This window comes from Ochlerotatus camptorhynchus, unplaced genomic scaffold, assembly GCF_037179485.1.
Source record: "Ochlerotatus camptorhynchus isolate MF236.1 unplaced genomic scaffold, CSIRO-AGI_Acam_v1.1 ptg000090l, whole genome shotgun sequence".
NCBI classification, from domain to species: Eukaryota; Metazoa; Arthropoda; class Insecta; order Diptera; family Culicidae; genus Ochlerotatus; species Ochlerotatus camptorhynchus.
Window position 1 is genome coordinate 104,896 of NW_027040580.1, and position 14,822 is coordinate 119,717.

A 14,822-nucleotide genomic window follows, 5' to 3' on the forward strand; every position below is an offset into this window, starting at 1 on the left:
TCGGGCGCGTGCGAATTTGCCTTCGATCCTCGGGCGCGTGCGAATAGGGAGGATGGAATTGCGTAATATTTTGTTCACTCATTGTCATATTAAGAACCAAACGCAAATTCTTCGAGATAACTACCATCCGTCGTCTGGTTCGCCGTGGCGGTATCCGACCTATCTCCGGTCTGATTTACGAGGTGTGCTGAAGTAGTTCCTGGATGTCATCTACGTTTTGAAGTGACAGAGACGCACTCTGTTTGGTTTCGGAGGTTAAATCATCACCAACTTTGGCAACAAAACGGCTCTTTTCAGAGCCACCAAGCTTATTACAGTAAAGAGTAGGAATAGAATTCATCTGCCTGTTTGTCCATATTCAGAACCAACGGCCACACAAAATGCTCATGTATTAAAACTGGAAGCAGGGGTACAAATTATTTTGATCAACCTTGATCTATTTTGAATAGCCACGGCCTGATATTTTCGATGGAAGTAGCAACAATCTAGCATCTAATTCGACGAAGACGGCAGAATCGAATCAATGTATATAGGACCTATTGAAAAGTGACGCGAGATTTGTTTTCCGTACTGATCTCCAATGCTACCAACGCCATGGAGGCAGCTCCCACACCTGGACCCTACATATCGACCCATCAACTCATGAACAGGAACTTTACTGCCTGCTGGCTGCGCCCACATGAGCAACCATCAAAGGAGGAAGAAGCTGCACCGCTATGCTATGGATCGGAATCAGTAGCTCTTCATGAGTCTCTGCGGGTCGGTCATCTATGCCAATCGTGTCACCCTCGCTCCAAACGACATACAGCTCGACAGCCTCATCCGTATTGAACACCCAGCTCAGAAATACTCAACCATCACTACAAAACGATCCTTTTCAGAGCCACCAAAAATTTGTTTTTTTTTTGTTTTTTAATTTATTTGATAAGGCTCAACCGAATTAACTTTACAGAGCCGAGGATTCTTGGTCACTATACAATACATCTTAAAACTATAGTCAAAAGGTACAACACAATAAACACTTTATCTTTCGCTATTCAAAAAGCCTCCTCCATCAGAACTGGAGCCACTTCCAGTGGTTTCATTGTATGGCAAATTGTTGTACGCCAACGAGGGTCAGAGCGCTTCCATTACAGCAATGAACGCAAAACGTGGTCATAACTCACACACTCATCACGAAACGGTTGCTTTCCAAAGTCGACGACGCATCTACCGAAAGAACTGCTCATGAAGAACAATGAGGAGGACCACACAATGGTTGCTGCCGAGAAAACAGACGATCGCGTAGCACACATCGAGAGTGGCCTGCTTTTGTCGACAGCCGAGTGAACACTCCAAAAATTTGTTAAAGAGTATTATTTGAACATTTGTCAAGGTCATCAGTTCCCGCAAGCAGCTAGCTATCAAGGCCAAGGAATCAAAAATATCTCCAAATGACAAAATGACAAGCGATCAACGAACCGAATAATAACGCTATGTCAGAAGTGCAAAGCAATAATGATATAATCTTCTTCGTTCTTTTTTTATGACAAGCAGCCCGTGCGACACAACTCATTCGGGGTGGTAGAAGGAAACGAGCAAATTGTTGGCAAACTGCTTCACGAAGTAAAGCCGAAGATGATACACGTGTGTTAATGGGAATTTTTATGTTATGTCTTTTCCTGATTCATATCAAGCTATGTCCTCATCCGTGTATATTGCAACAAAGCAGGCAAGCAATATATCATTATCCTTTTACCACTCGGATCGAGCTATGTTAACGATCGAGTTTGTCATGGTAGTCGTAGCAACCATTTTGTCTGTATCGTTGGTTGCTTTATGTGTTTGGATTCGCTGCAAGGCTCAACCTGGTCTCTATAGAAGGTGTGGAATTGTAGGCCCGAATGTATTGGTGAGATTAATCATCGTCCGGCCATTTCCAGAACACGGTGGTAGGAAGTGTTAAAAATCCATATAGAATTTGAGAGAAGTGGGAATAAATCACTTTGGGTGTATATTAAGGTAAAAAAAGTGAACGACAAGCTAAATAAATTAAACAGGGACATTCATTTTCCCCCCCGGAAATTGTATAATATAAATTTTTCCCCATACAGTTTTACCTGCTTTATTACCAGTCCCCAGAAAGCCAATAAAATCAAATTTAGTGATAAAATTAGTTCTCACGAGTTCAATCTCTCACAGTCCCTCCTTTTTTACATATTCTGCACAAACAATGCTTTCCGCCCCTCCCCATTCATATAATTCGGACGGAAATCCTGTGAGGGATGAATTGAATACACTTTTATACCAAAATGCAAAAAACTTAAAAATTCATAAATAACAAAAAAAATCAAAACACACATTGTAAAGTCGGGTAGATGAATCGAAAATACTCAAGTTGACAGTCCCTTGGATTCTCTTCATCAACTTTCTCATTGAAATAAATACTACAAATTTGATACGCTTACAAATAAAAAAACGGAAAGAGTTGAGATAGTTGATGATTGATCAATTAAAAGAACTAAATCAGGCATAACATTTGATAGCGGCACAAAAGCTTTTGTAAACAATGTTTCTAAGGCCCTTTACACGCGAACCAAAGTACACCCACGCAAACCAATACCACTTTCGGAAAGGTGATAGTTGCCCTTATCCGATTAAGTTGTTGGTTTGCGTGGGCGTACTTTGGCTCACGTGTAAAGGGCCTTAGAAAGTTTGTTTACAAATGCTTTTGTGCCGTTATCAAATGTTATGCCTGAAATGTTCACATTTGTTCCGTCCACTAGCGGTCCTACGTCAAGCTTCGGTTCGTGCCCCTAGGCACAGACCCTTCTACTTTTTTCCTAAGTCAGTACCAATTAAAGCGCCAAGTCGGTCGATCACCGTTGTCGCTCTTTAGAAGCATTATAGTTTTCGTTTTTTCGTAGTAATAAAAAGCCGTTTCTTTGCTTTCTACATTTGATCGAAAGTGTTTTCTTTCGCTACGGTTCCCGAAAATTCACGGCCATAAGTAACGAAGTCCGAAACAGAAATTTTTATCAAAACGGGATCCAAGGTGCGTTTGAAGAGTCCGAACAAAGGTATTTTTTTAAAGTTATTATGTTGGGGAAATGGCTCAACCGTATGCGTGATAATGTTTGCACCATCGTACAAATAAGGTTCCCGTTTTACCTGTGCATACAATGCCTTGGTTTTTTTTTTTGCATGCACGTAACCTATAGCTCATACTAGTAGGCTGTGTATAAAATAAAATGATTTACTTAGTTTGACAGTTGCACCATGACGAAGTGGCAGCGTATTCGTGATTTGTCCCACGCGCAAATGTCCCGAAAATACATATCAATCGCCGTGGGAGTGTTCCGGTGGACCGTCAAAAGGGTTTTAGACCGAGAAAAGAAAGGACAACTATCCGCGAAGATGGCCACAGGTCGTCCGAGATCAGCTCGTGTTCCGAGGGTTATCGCTGCTATCAAAAGGAAGATTCTGGTGAATCCAGTGCGTTCAATAAGGAAAATGGCAAAGAAACACGGGATCAGTGACTTTACGGCACGGAAGATCGTAAAGGAAGATTGCGGGGCGAAGTCGAGGGCACGGAATAAACCTCACATGATTACCAACCGCATCCGGGAGCTACGAGTCGAACGATGCAAGAAAATCTTGAACTTCCTTAAGCGAAAAAATCCGGTAATCCTGTTCACCGACGAGAGCATGTTTACCGTCGATCTCGTATCAAATTCCAGAACCGACGGGTATATTAGTTCTCTTCCGGTAAAAGACGTGGCCGATGAGCACAAGAACGTGTATCTGATCAAGCATCCTGCTAGCGTTATGGTGTTTGGATTGGTGGCTTCCGATGGCAAAAAAATTGGCCCGGTGTTCATTCCAGAAGGCGACAAGGTTAACACGGAGGTCTACATCGGGATTTTAAGTAAGTATGTTCTTCCGTGGATCAAATAACAGTACGGTCCGAAGCCAAATGTTGTATTTCAACAACGTGGGGCTCCGTGCCACACTTCGAACCGCACTCAGAAGTGGTTGCAGGAACATCTTCCGTTCTGGGCGAAGGATATGTGGCCGCCATCCAGCCCCGATCTTAATCCGCTGGGTTACTCAATATGGTGCGTCATGAAGGCCAAGGCCTGTTCTAAACGCCATCCGAGTACAGCAAGCCAAACACTCGTACCTGGAGAGAAATGGATCCAGACTACATTATTAGAACCTGCCGTGCATTTTTTTTTAATTTTTACATTGCTCAATGGTGCAAACATTATCACGCATACGGCATTGTTGGCTTATGGATCTAAGATTGGGTCCATCGCTAAAAATCTTCTATTTATTAATTTTATCTAGATAAACGCGTCATTGGGACGGTACTAATGGATATTTTTGGTCGCTATTGAAAATATAATCGATTGCTGAATTTATGTATGGGCCCAAATTAGGGGCATTTAAGCCGACGTAATGTCCATTTTCCAGGAACCCCCACTTATTTATTGGTACTCACCGTCACTCTCAATGCAATGTTTACATTTATCCCACTATAGAAAAACAACGTCTGGAAACTCTGCCGAAGCCAACAATGAGAACAAAAAAGAATAGTGTGCTTATTGTTCATAAAATTGTATATTTCACTACTTCCCGGGTATAGGTTTCTGCTGCTTCGAGTGAATACCTTCGATTCACGCCAAAGAAGTAGACCTTTGTACACCTTTTTTTCCAAAGCAAGTAAAAACCACAGTTAGGAAAATAAATTCCCGGAACGATGGTCCTACTGTTCATTTTTCGTTGCGGTGTGTATTGAAAAACAACGGGGGAAATCCTCAAGCAAAGTGATCCCTTCGGGGAGAACCTTGGCTAGATGTTGCTACACCCCCTTTTGTGTACGAAGCAAGGTTTATTTCGTGAGTCTGTTTTATCGATTTTAATTATTGCAAAAACTTATTGAAATATCTATCCGTGCCCTGAGAGCTTCCATACTGGGAAGCAGGGTGGAAAGTTTACATAAGCCTACCGAGAACCGATGCTCTGGATAAAAGTGTCAGTATGTTGCTTTTTTTGTGTGTGTGTATCCGTTGAAGATAGCAGCCGGCGATGTGAATTTACATAAACGATACTGAACGGAATCGATTGCAAGGATTAAGATGGTTGATCAATGTAGGCTCGTACTCGTTTGAAAAAGGTGAGTTTTCTCCATTTTCTCAAGGGGAAACTGCCGGAAAGAGCAATCTGGATATTGGGCGATGTAGGCAGCGTGGGGCCTCCAGATAGCCTGGCCAGTAAAAGGCGTAGCCCAACATGCCGGAGACAGTGGGATCGATTCCCAGGTTTGGTCAAGGATTTTTTTCCTAGGCAAAGTGCTTGACACAGATTAAAAGATTGAGAAAATGGTACAGGCTTACAAAGGCACATAATTCCAGTTGTGGTGAAAAACAAAACGAAGAAAGGCAGCGAGGGTTGCGGATCAACTTCTAGAATTTGGCAAGTATTTTCTGGGGATTAGGTACGTTCATTATAGGAAACAAATGAGGTGCTTGAGAGGATTATGTGAAAAATGTGTTACTACATTTGCATATTATAGAGCAAATTGATCTGGATCAGTGTGAGACGTTCTATTGATGAGATTGATACATTTGGATGTTTTTATCCTAATTAATCCGCCTGAAACTAATAAATCTACGTTTATTTCTAAAAGTAAAACATAAAACTTTTATTTTATAGTTGGCCTGAGTGATGATAATTGAATTCTTATTCACAAATACATTCAGCATGCTTTTTGCCCAGCCACTTCCCTAAAATCATTTGCTAGCTCCACCAGTGTCATACATGAAGTATATTACGTTTTGCCAGCATGCGGTCCCTGAGGAACAATTGAATTTAAACCCTAGCAGTTACAATATTAAAACCAAAAATAGATTGTAACAACTGAACCGCACTGTTTCAAGTTGGTCGCCTCGTGTCCGTGTCGTGCAAAAACCAGTAACAAGAGAAACAGTTAGATAAGTGTCCTGGCTGCATGACAAAATCACCACCATGAGAAACTTGTGTACAATGTGAAACCGCAAACCAAAGAATGTGCCTTTACATGTACTTATGAACTGGCTAGGGACTGATGATGAGTAACCAAAGCGTAATTTACTGGCTCCTGAGGGCAGCATGATTATTTTGATAATATGGAAATAATGAAAATTTGTTAAAAAGATGGTGACACTTAATAACATGTACGATACGCATAATTATCTAAAAACGTTATATTCTACCAAATCAGGGCTTAAAGACACATTCGATGGGCATGTATACTAATGGATCAATTTTTGATACTTATGTTTTGAAATTGATATCATTTTTCCATGTTTTTTTTTTTTTTTTTTTTTATTGAGTAGGGGAAATGGATGTAATGTCGGCCCCTAATTTGGGCCTATACATAAATTCAGCAATCGACTAAATGTCAATAGTGACCAAAACTATCCATGAGTACCGTCCCAATGATGCGTTCATCTAATAAAATTGAAAAATAGCAGATTTTTAGTGATGAGTCCAATATTAGATCCATAGGCCAACATAATAGCCATTTGCGCTAAATTTTATTTTCAGTTGGCTACAAAGATCATTTAAATATGCATGCAGCAACCATAGAAACAATCTAGAGTGGACCTTCGAATTTTATTACAAGTGATAATGTTGTTCCTTATCGAAAAATATTAGACCCGTATTTTTTATTACGCCATTAAGGTGGCCCTTCCGTATAACGATGGTCCGATACATCAGTGTTTTTATCCTGTTTTATTTTTATTTTTTAATCATCAACATAAACCCATATTTTTAGATCAGAAGGTCAACTGACCTATCCTTACTAATCAGGCTAAGGCCTTGTTGTCCTCTGCTGTCCGAAGAAGTCGTCTCAACTCAACTCGATCCATGGCCACACTTCGCCAGCCTCGTAGTCTGCGAAGCGTCCGCAGGTCGCCTTCTACTTGGTCGATCCACCTTGTCCGCTGCGCGCCTCTTCTTCTTGTTCCTGTTGGGTCGCTTTCTAGGACCATTTTCACTGGATCGTCGTGCGGCATTCTTCCCAAGTAGCATTGTATGTTTTATTGTGGTTTTATAGCATTCTACAAGTCTAAATTATGGTCTACAGAACCCTCATAAAACCCAAAATTTTACTTGGGTTACGACGTGCCCAACCCACCGTAGTCGCCCAATTTTTGCAATGTGGACGATGGATGGTTCTCCCAGCAGCTGATGCAATTCGTGGTTCATTCGTTCCTCCTGCACTCCACCGTATATGGTACGCAACACCTTCCGTTCAAAATCTCCACGAGCGTAGTCAAGGTCTCGTGGCCGTAGAGGACCACCGGTCTAATCAGCGTCTTGTAGATAGTCAACTTCGTGCGGCGGCGAATTTTATTCGACGACAGCGTCCTCCGGAGTCCAAAGTAGTCACGATTCTCTGCCATAATGCGTCTTTGAATTTCTATGCTGGTATCATTTTCGGCAGTCACGAGTGAGCCCAAATACACGAACTCATCGACCATTTCGAATTCGTCACCGTCAATCTGAACTCGGGGCGGGAGGCTTACATTGTCTTCCCTAGAACCTCTTCCTTTCATGTATTATGTCTTTGATCCGTTGATTGCTAGTCCAATCCGCCTAACTTCAGCCATCAGTCTAATGTACGTTTCTGCCATCGTCTCAAAGTTCCGTGCCTTGATGTCGATGTCATTGGCGAAGCCAACAAGCTGGATGGACTTCCTGAAGATCGTGCCACTCGTGTCTATCCCAGCTCTTCTGATCACACCTTCTAACGCGATGTTGAATAGCAGACACGATAGTCCATCACCTTGCCGTAACCCCCTTCGAGATTCAAAGGGACTCGAGAGTGTCCTCGATACTCGAACAGCGCACATCATTCGATCGATCGTCGCCTTGACCAATCACGTCAGCTTATCCGGAAATCCGTAGTCGTGCATAATCTGTCATAGCTGAACTCGATCGTTTGTGTCGTATGCGGATTTAAAATCGATGAACAAATGATGTGTGGGCACGTTGTATTCACGGCATTCATGCAAAACCTACCGAATCAGTGCAATGTGATCGCGCGGTAGTTACAGCAATCCAACTTGTCACTTTCCATCCACTCCGCCGGTAATATCTTCTCCTCTCAACTCTTGGCCATTACCCAGTGCAGCGCTCTAACCAATGCTTCACCACCGGATTTTAATAGCTGATCTACACCAGTTACTTTGTTGTTCTTCAGCCGACCGATCTCCTCCTCAACTTCTTGAAGATCAGGGGATGGTAGCCTGTCGTCTACTGCGCGTGCTCCAAGGTATGTTGTCGTGCCAGCTTCGTTCTGCTGCTTCACTGTTGAAGTGCTCGTCATAGTACTGCTTCCACCTCTCAATCACCTCACACCCTTTCGTGAGAAGGTTACCGTCCAAGTTCTTGCACATGTTGGCTTGCGGCACGTAGCCTTTGCGCGAACTTTTAAGCTTCTCGTAGAACTTCCGTGTGTCGTTTACGCGGTACAGATTTTCCATCGCCTTGCGATCTCGGTCTTCCTGCTGACGCTTCTTTCTTCGGAAAACCGAGTTTTGTCTGTTCCGCGCTTGTCTGTACCGCTCCACATTCAATCTCGTGCGGTGTTGCAGCATTCTCGCCCGTGCTGCATTCTTCTCCTCTACTAACAGTCAAGGTTGCAAATAATTAATTAATTTATCTTTATTAGGGAGGCTTTCAGCCTTGGGCTGGTTCGCCTCCATTAAAGGTTGCAAATACTCATTTCTGCTAAAACAATGTTTTTCTAAATTATGAAATAATTAGATGCCATGATCAAATTTTGAATTGGTAGGATACAAGAAGAGGTTGCAAAGAATGTGTTTGACATATTAAACCTGTTTATTTCACTTCATGAGAGTCACAATCAGCGATTTTTCACAAACTCACTCACTCACTCACTCACTCAGCGATCAGAAAATCGCTGATTGTGACTCATAGAAAGCAAAATTTACAGGTTTTATGTTTCAAACGCATACTTTGTAACCTCTTCTTGTAAGTTACAAGTTAAACATGCCATCATACCATCTTTTGGTTTTATTATTCCGAAAAACATTATTTTAGCTGAAATGAGTATTTGCAACCTTGCTAACAGTTTGCATTCGCCATCAAATCAGTTATTTTTGCGGTCCGAGATCGCAGCCATCTTCCACGCTGCTCTTCCGTGGGTAGTGCAACTCTCAGCTGCTGCTCGTAGTCCAGGGCAACTCAGGCGTACCGTAGTTGCTCAATGTTGGCTCGCGGCTAGTATTGGGCGATCTTGAGGCAAGAATCGATCTTAGTGAATCGATTATTTTTTTTTAGAAAATAATTGATTCACCGATTTAATCAATCATTTTGAATCGATCTTTTTGAATCGATCTTTTGAATCGATTAATTTTTCAAAATTGCACAACAATGTTTCAAATATAAAGGATCATAGGAAAGTTGGTGCAAATTAAGCTAAGTTCAGTCTAGAGTTGATATTACGTTACATAAGCTATCTTGTTATGACATTTCACCTATAATAGTCATTTAGTGTGATGATTGATATTATTTAAAAATAAATTATGTAGTACGTACGCAGTAAATGTTGTGAGTGTAACATACATCACTGTTGATCATTAAAATAGGTACAGGCAAAATAAATGCAAAATTTTAGATTATGTTCATTCAACTTCATTTTATTCGACTTAAGGTTAAGCATTGATAGTGTAATAAAAATAAAGTAATTTCACGAGAAAACTCAAAGTTAAAACATTAAATGACTCACTAATAAGAATCAAATATTAAATATGCCTAGTGTGTTGCATAAAACTATAGTATAGAAAGCTTGAAAATAATCGCATAAGTTTTATTAGACTAATGACGCTATGTAACCGCTGTGCCCTCCATTGTTAAGTAGAACCTTGTTCAATCTTCTTGGCAGTGACTCAACCAAGCATTGACAAGTTTTCTTTGGTATAGCATACCACTCTTTTTGCACTGTGGTCCAAAGTTGATCCTTATTTAAAAATGCTTGACCAGATAACTTTCCATAAATTTTCGGTGGGGTTGATGTCAGGAAATTGGCTAAGCCATGAAATAACCGACACTTTGTTTGCACGAAACCATTCCTCTACATACGTAAAATAGTGTTTTGAATCGTTGTCTTGCTGAAAATGTCATATAAGAGGCATGTTATCTTCTGCATAAGGGAGCATAGCCTCCTCCATGATTTCTTTGTATTCAAATCTGGTCATGATGGAATGAATTCGGAAAATGGGACCTTCTCCATACCAAGAAAAATATTCCCAAACCATGATGCTACCACCTCTATGCTTTTCAGTCTTTACCGTGTACCGTGGATCGAATTTTTACCGGATGGTCTAGGTGAGAATATAGTAAATGACTATTTTGATTTCATTTGACATGTGGAAGATTTTGCTAAGGATACTTGATTAGGTAAGTGATTTAACAGGTTATAATATTAGTTTTATTGGTATTTAATGAACGATTTAAAAACGAAAGATTAACATGTGAAACAAAAATGGTGGTCGGAGTGTAAAAGCAGGTAAGTACGGAAAGTACTTAATTCAGATATCCCAAAACTTATCCGAGAGGGATCCCAAGAAAGCTAATTGAGCCATGCGTTTTGCATTGAGCCAATATCGATTCTGAGTGGTTTCACCAGAACGTCAACACCAAAAACTTAAAATTTTCTTTCGGAAGCGGATTTCAATTTTCCACTTCCCCTCATCTAGCCCATTCCGTAGATACCCATATTGGGTATGGGTTTGGGTTTAGATGCATATTCCCTGTCCGGGGGCCACCCTATTGAATTTTGGTCCGCCATCTTGGATTCCAAGATGGCGGCGGATGTCAATATTCTACTTCCACTTATCGAGCCCATTCCGCAGAATCCCTATATTATTGGTGAAGATGCATACTCCTTGTCCGGGGGCTGCCATATTGGATTTTGGTCCGCCATCCTGAATTCCAAAATGGTGGCGGATGTCAATTTTCCACTTCCCCTCATCGAGCCCATTCCGCAGATACCCATATTACATGGGTTTAAATGCATATTTCTTGTCCGGTGCCGCCATATTGGATTTTGGTCCACCATCTTTAATTCCAAATTGCGACGGATGTCAGTTTTCCACTTCCACTTAGCGAGCCCATTCCGCAGATACCCATATTTAATAGATTTAGATGCATATTCCCTGTCCAGGGGCCGCCATATTGGAGTTTGGTCCGCCATCTTGGATTTGGGAGCCATCTTGGATTGAAATCCACTATTTTAATTTCATCCGGAATGTTGACTTGAATTTCGGAATGCCCCAAACTCTAGAATTTCACATATCTTCTAATGTATGGATATTTCTTTTGTATGGCTTGCTCAGTCACTAATGGATATGAAGTATAAATGGATAAAAAGGAAAGATCTTACCGAAGGAATCAAGAGGACCTGCAACAAGCTGCCTCATAGTATTTTCATATACTGTCCTAAAATCATCCCTCTTCTTGACCTAATAGTACCAGCCGTAGCCGGTCCACGGGGAACAACATGAACTGGTCAACTCTTGTAGAATTTATTTGAAATACCCCTACTTGACTTCTAATAAAGTTTCAACGGTCGTTGATTGACTATTCTTGAAATTCGAATTTACTGGCGATTCAGAAACGAGAAATTGGTTTTTGAGCATTGTAGTGTACTGGTTGTTTGTAGCTTGTGTGCTCTCATTTGAAAACTTTTCCATCTGCCATGATAGCCAATTTACAGTAGCTCGTTCCGCTCGGCCAGCAAACGGGAATTCACTGTGGAACCTGAAAGCAGTTTCCTTGTACTTGACCTCCACAACTCCAACTACAAAGTTCGTGCACAATTTGGAACTGAGGTTCAACACACTATTAAAAGCACTTTTATGGAAAAACGCTAAGTTGAAAGAGAAAAAAACATGCAGGAAAAATAAAACTTTTATTTTCAACCGCAGCCACTGCATCTATCTAACAATATAGCATATCGCTCTGCTTTAAAAAATGAGAATTTAAAAAAAAAAGTTATTAAGGTTCAATTTACTTTGAGGAAAAAAAGTTATTACAGTTCAATCATAGTAATTTGGAGTGCCCAACACAGTGCTGGTAACATCCAGTCATATTCCGGAAACCCCGGGTTGTGGCCAGTTTCTTACTAGAGTCAAAATCCATCATGCGATAGCTCAAATCACATGAGAATTAATCGATCACATCACATCATGTGAGCACTTTTGTCGGAATTTCTATTGGTAAGAAAGATCAGATCTCACCAAAAGTGGATTATTTCAGATTGTTTATTGAACTTAAGCCCTAACCTGACCCAATCCCCATTTTTACAAGTAGTCAATCCCGAGCCCGTCTCTAATATTGAGATTCTCTTGAATGTTGTACATGTACTTGCTTTATAACGAGTTGCATTCCTATATTCCTTCTGAATTATAGTGAAACCTCGAGGTTTAATTGTGAACCGTTATTCATATAATATTCAGCAAACATGTCTAACCGTATTGAATCGAAATGATTTGGTAAACCTATTTTCTACACGAACGTATATCCAGCTCTGCGTAATTCTAATCCATACATCCTGATTCAAGGATGCTAACAAAGAATCCAAAATGTAACGTATCTAGTTAGTGACGTGGTTGGTGATATGTGTGACAACTTCACAACGTAACATTCTGAGCATGTCATGAAAAAACAGCCAGCGGACAAAAACAGGATTTATTGCATTTTCCACAGAAGTTTACAGAGCGAAAGCAAATAATTAAATCAGCATGAGTTTCGTAAAACAAAGTTGGGACGGCACAGAGCTTTTATGTTTATTAATACAATAATCCATCGAAGGATGCGGTGGGTGGTGCCGTCTACACAACGATTTTTTGGCTGCCCTTCAACCAATTGAGCAGAGGTTCTGTAGGTGATTGACTCTAATCACATACAAATCAGCTTAATCGGTTGCGAAACATCGAGAAATAGAGGTGGGTGGATGACACCACCCACCACGCTCTTCAGGAGATTTGTGTATTTTTTGTTCCTTTGATTCGTTGAATGAGTGTTTTTACTAATTTTATTTTGATCGACTTTGCACCTGGTATAAAGGGTGTCCCACATCAAATTGTATCACGGAAAAAATGCTGTAGAAAATTACCTAGTTGACCGATCCTTTTCAAACTTTCAGACAATAAAATATAACCCATTAGTAAGCTTTTGGCATATTTATTTCCTTCAACTTCAATACCATAACCGTACGGTCGCACCTTACGCTTAACTCCACTCATTAGGTTCTGTACAACATCTGGCTGCAGCTTCTTATGTACGGAAACCCACTTTTTCTTCATGTCTTCCACAAATTTGACCTCCTTGCGATGCTTCCGTAGTGCCTGCTTCATAATAGCCCACACACTTAGAAATAACTAACTTTACACATGACGGAATCCATCTTTGACATAAAGGATCAGACGTAAACAAATATTTCATGTTAAATTAAGTGCTCCGAGACTAAAATTTTCGTTAGTCGACGAAAAGTACATTTGATTGAGTTGTTATGACTCAATTTTATGTCAAAATTGATGCTCGTATATGTCAGTCTCAGAGCACGTACATTTACATGATTTTTTATAAGTGTGCTGTATTTTTCCATGGGCCTTAGTTCCGGTGCATTGTGGGGGGGGGGGGGTTTCTTGTCAATTTAATGCTTAACAAGTGTTGATTCATCAATTTCAATTCAGCCTTTGTTTGAATAATTGTTGTACATAGATCACATTAACCTTTGTTCAGCTTTTAAACATCTAAATCTGGTGATTTTAATCAGCCGAAAGCTTAACAGTAATCTACATTATAAGCTTTTTGAGGCATTAAATGACAGTCTTTTCGAACTCTTGTACCGCCTTCTAGTTTTATTAAAAAAAAAAAATGAAAGACCGCTCCATATCTTATATTTTTCATGAAACTGCTTTACATTGGTGATGATAAATTGGATTTACATAAAGGGTGTCCACGATGAAATTGCCACACTATGAAATTGCTCTAACTTTTTAACCGTTGGGTAGAATTTAATGAAAATTTGGGTGGATTTAGTTCATAGTGCATTATTTACATCCTGCAATTTTTAAAGTCCTGTGATCAAAACTCGCGGAAATGGAGTCGAAAGAACAGCTCGTGCGTGATAAAATCTTGCGCATTCATCACGAGAACAAGGATCTCTCGCATCGTTCCATCGCTAAAACGTTGGGAATCGCGAATTCCACGGTGTCGCGAGTGATTAAGCGGTTCGAGGAACGGTTGACCACCGATCGGAAGCCCAGAAGTGAAGGAAAAAGTATTCCGTACAACACCAAAAATCACAACCGCGTAGTTGGGGCCTTCAACCGAAATCCGAACACCTCCGTTAGGGATGTGGCTAAGAAGCTGCACCTAAGCCGAAGTTTTGTCCAGAAGGCCAAAACTAAGGCTGGGCTTCGAACGTTCAAGGTACAAAAGGCCCCTAATCGCGACGAGAAGCAGAACAAGTCCGCCAAAACCCGTGCCAGGAAGTTGTACCTCAACATGCTGACGAAAGTTGAATGCTGCATCATGGACGACGAAACATATGTGATGGCCGACTTCAAATAGATCCCCGGCAACCTGTTTTTCACGGCCAAGGATAAGTTCAGCGTTCCGGAGCATGTCCGCACTCAGAAGATGTCCAAATTTGCGAAGAAATTCCTGGTTTGGCAAGCCATCTGCACGTGCGGGAAGCGGAGTGCACCTTTCGTGACCCAGGACACGATGAACGGACAGGTGTACATAAAAGAGTG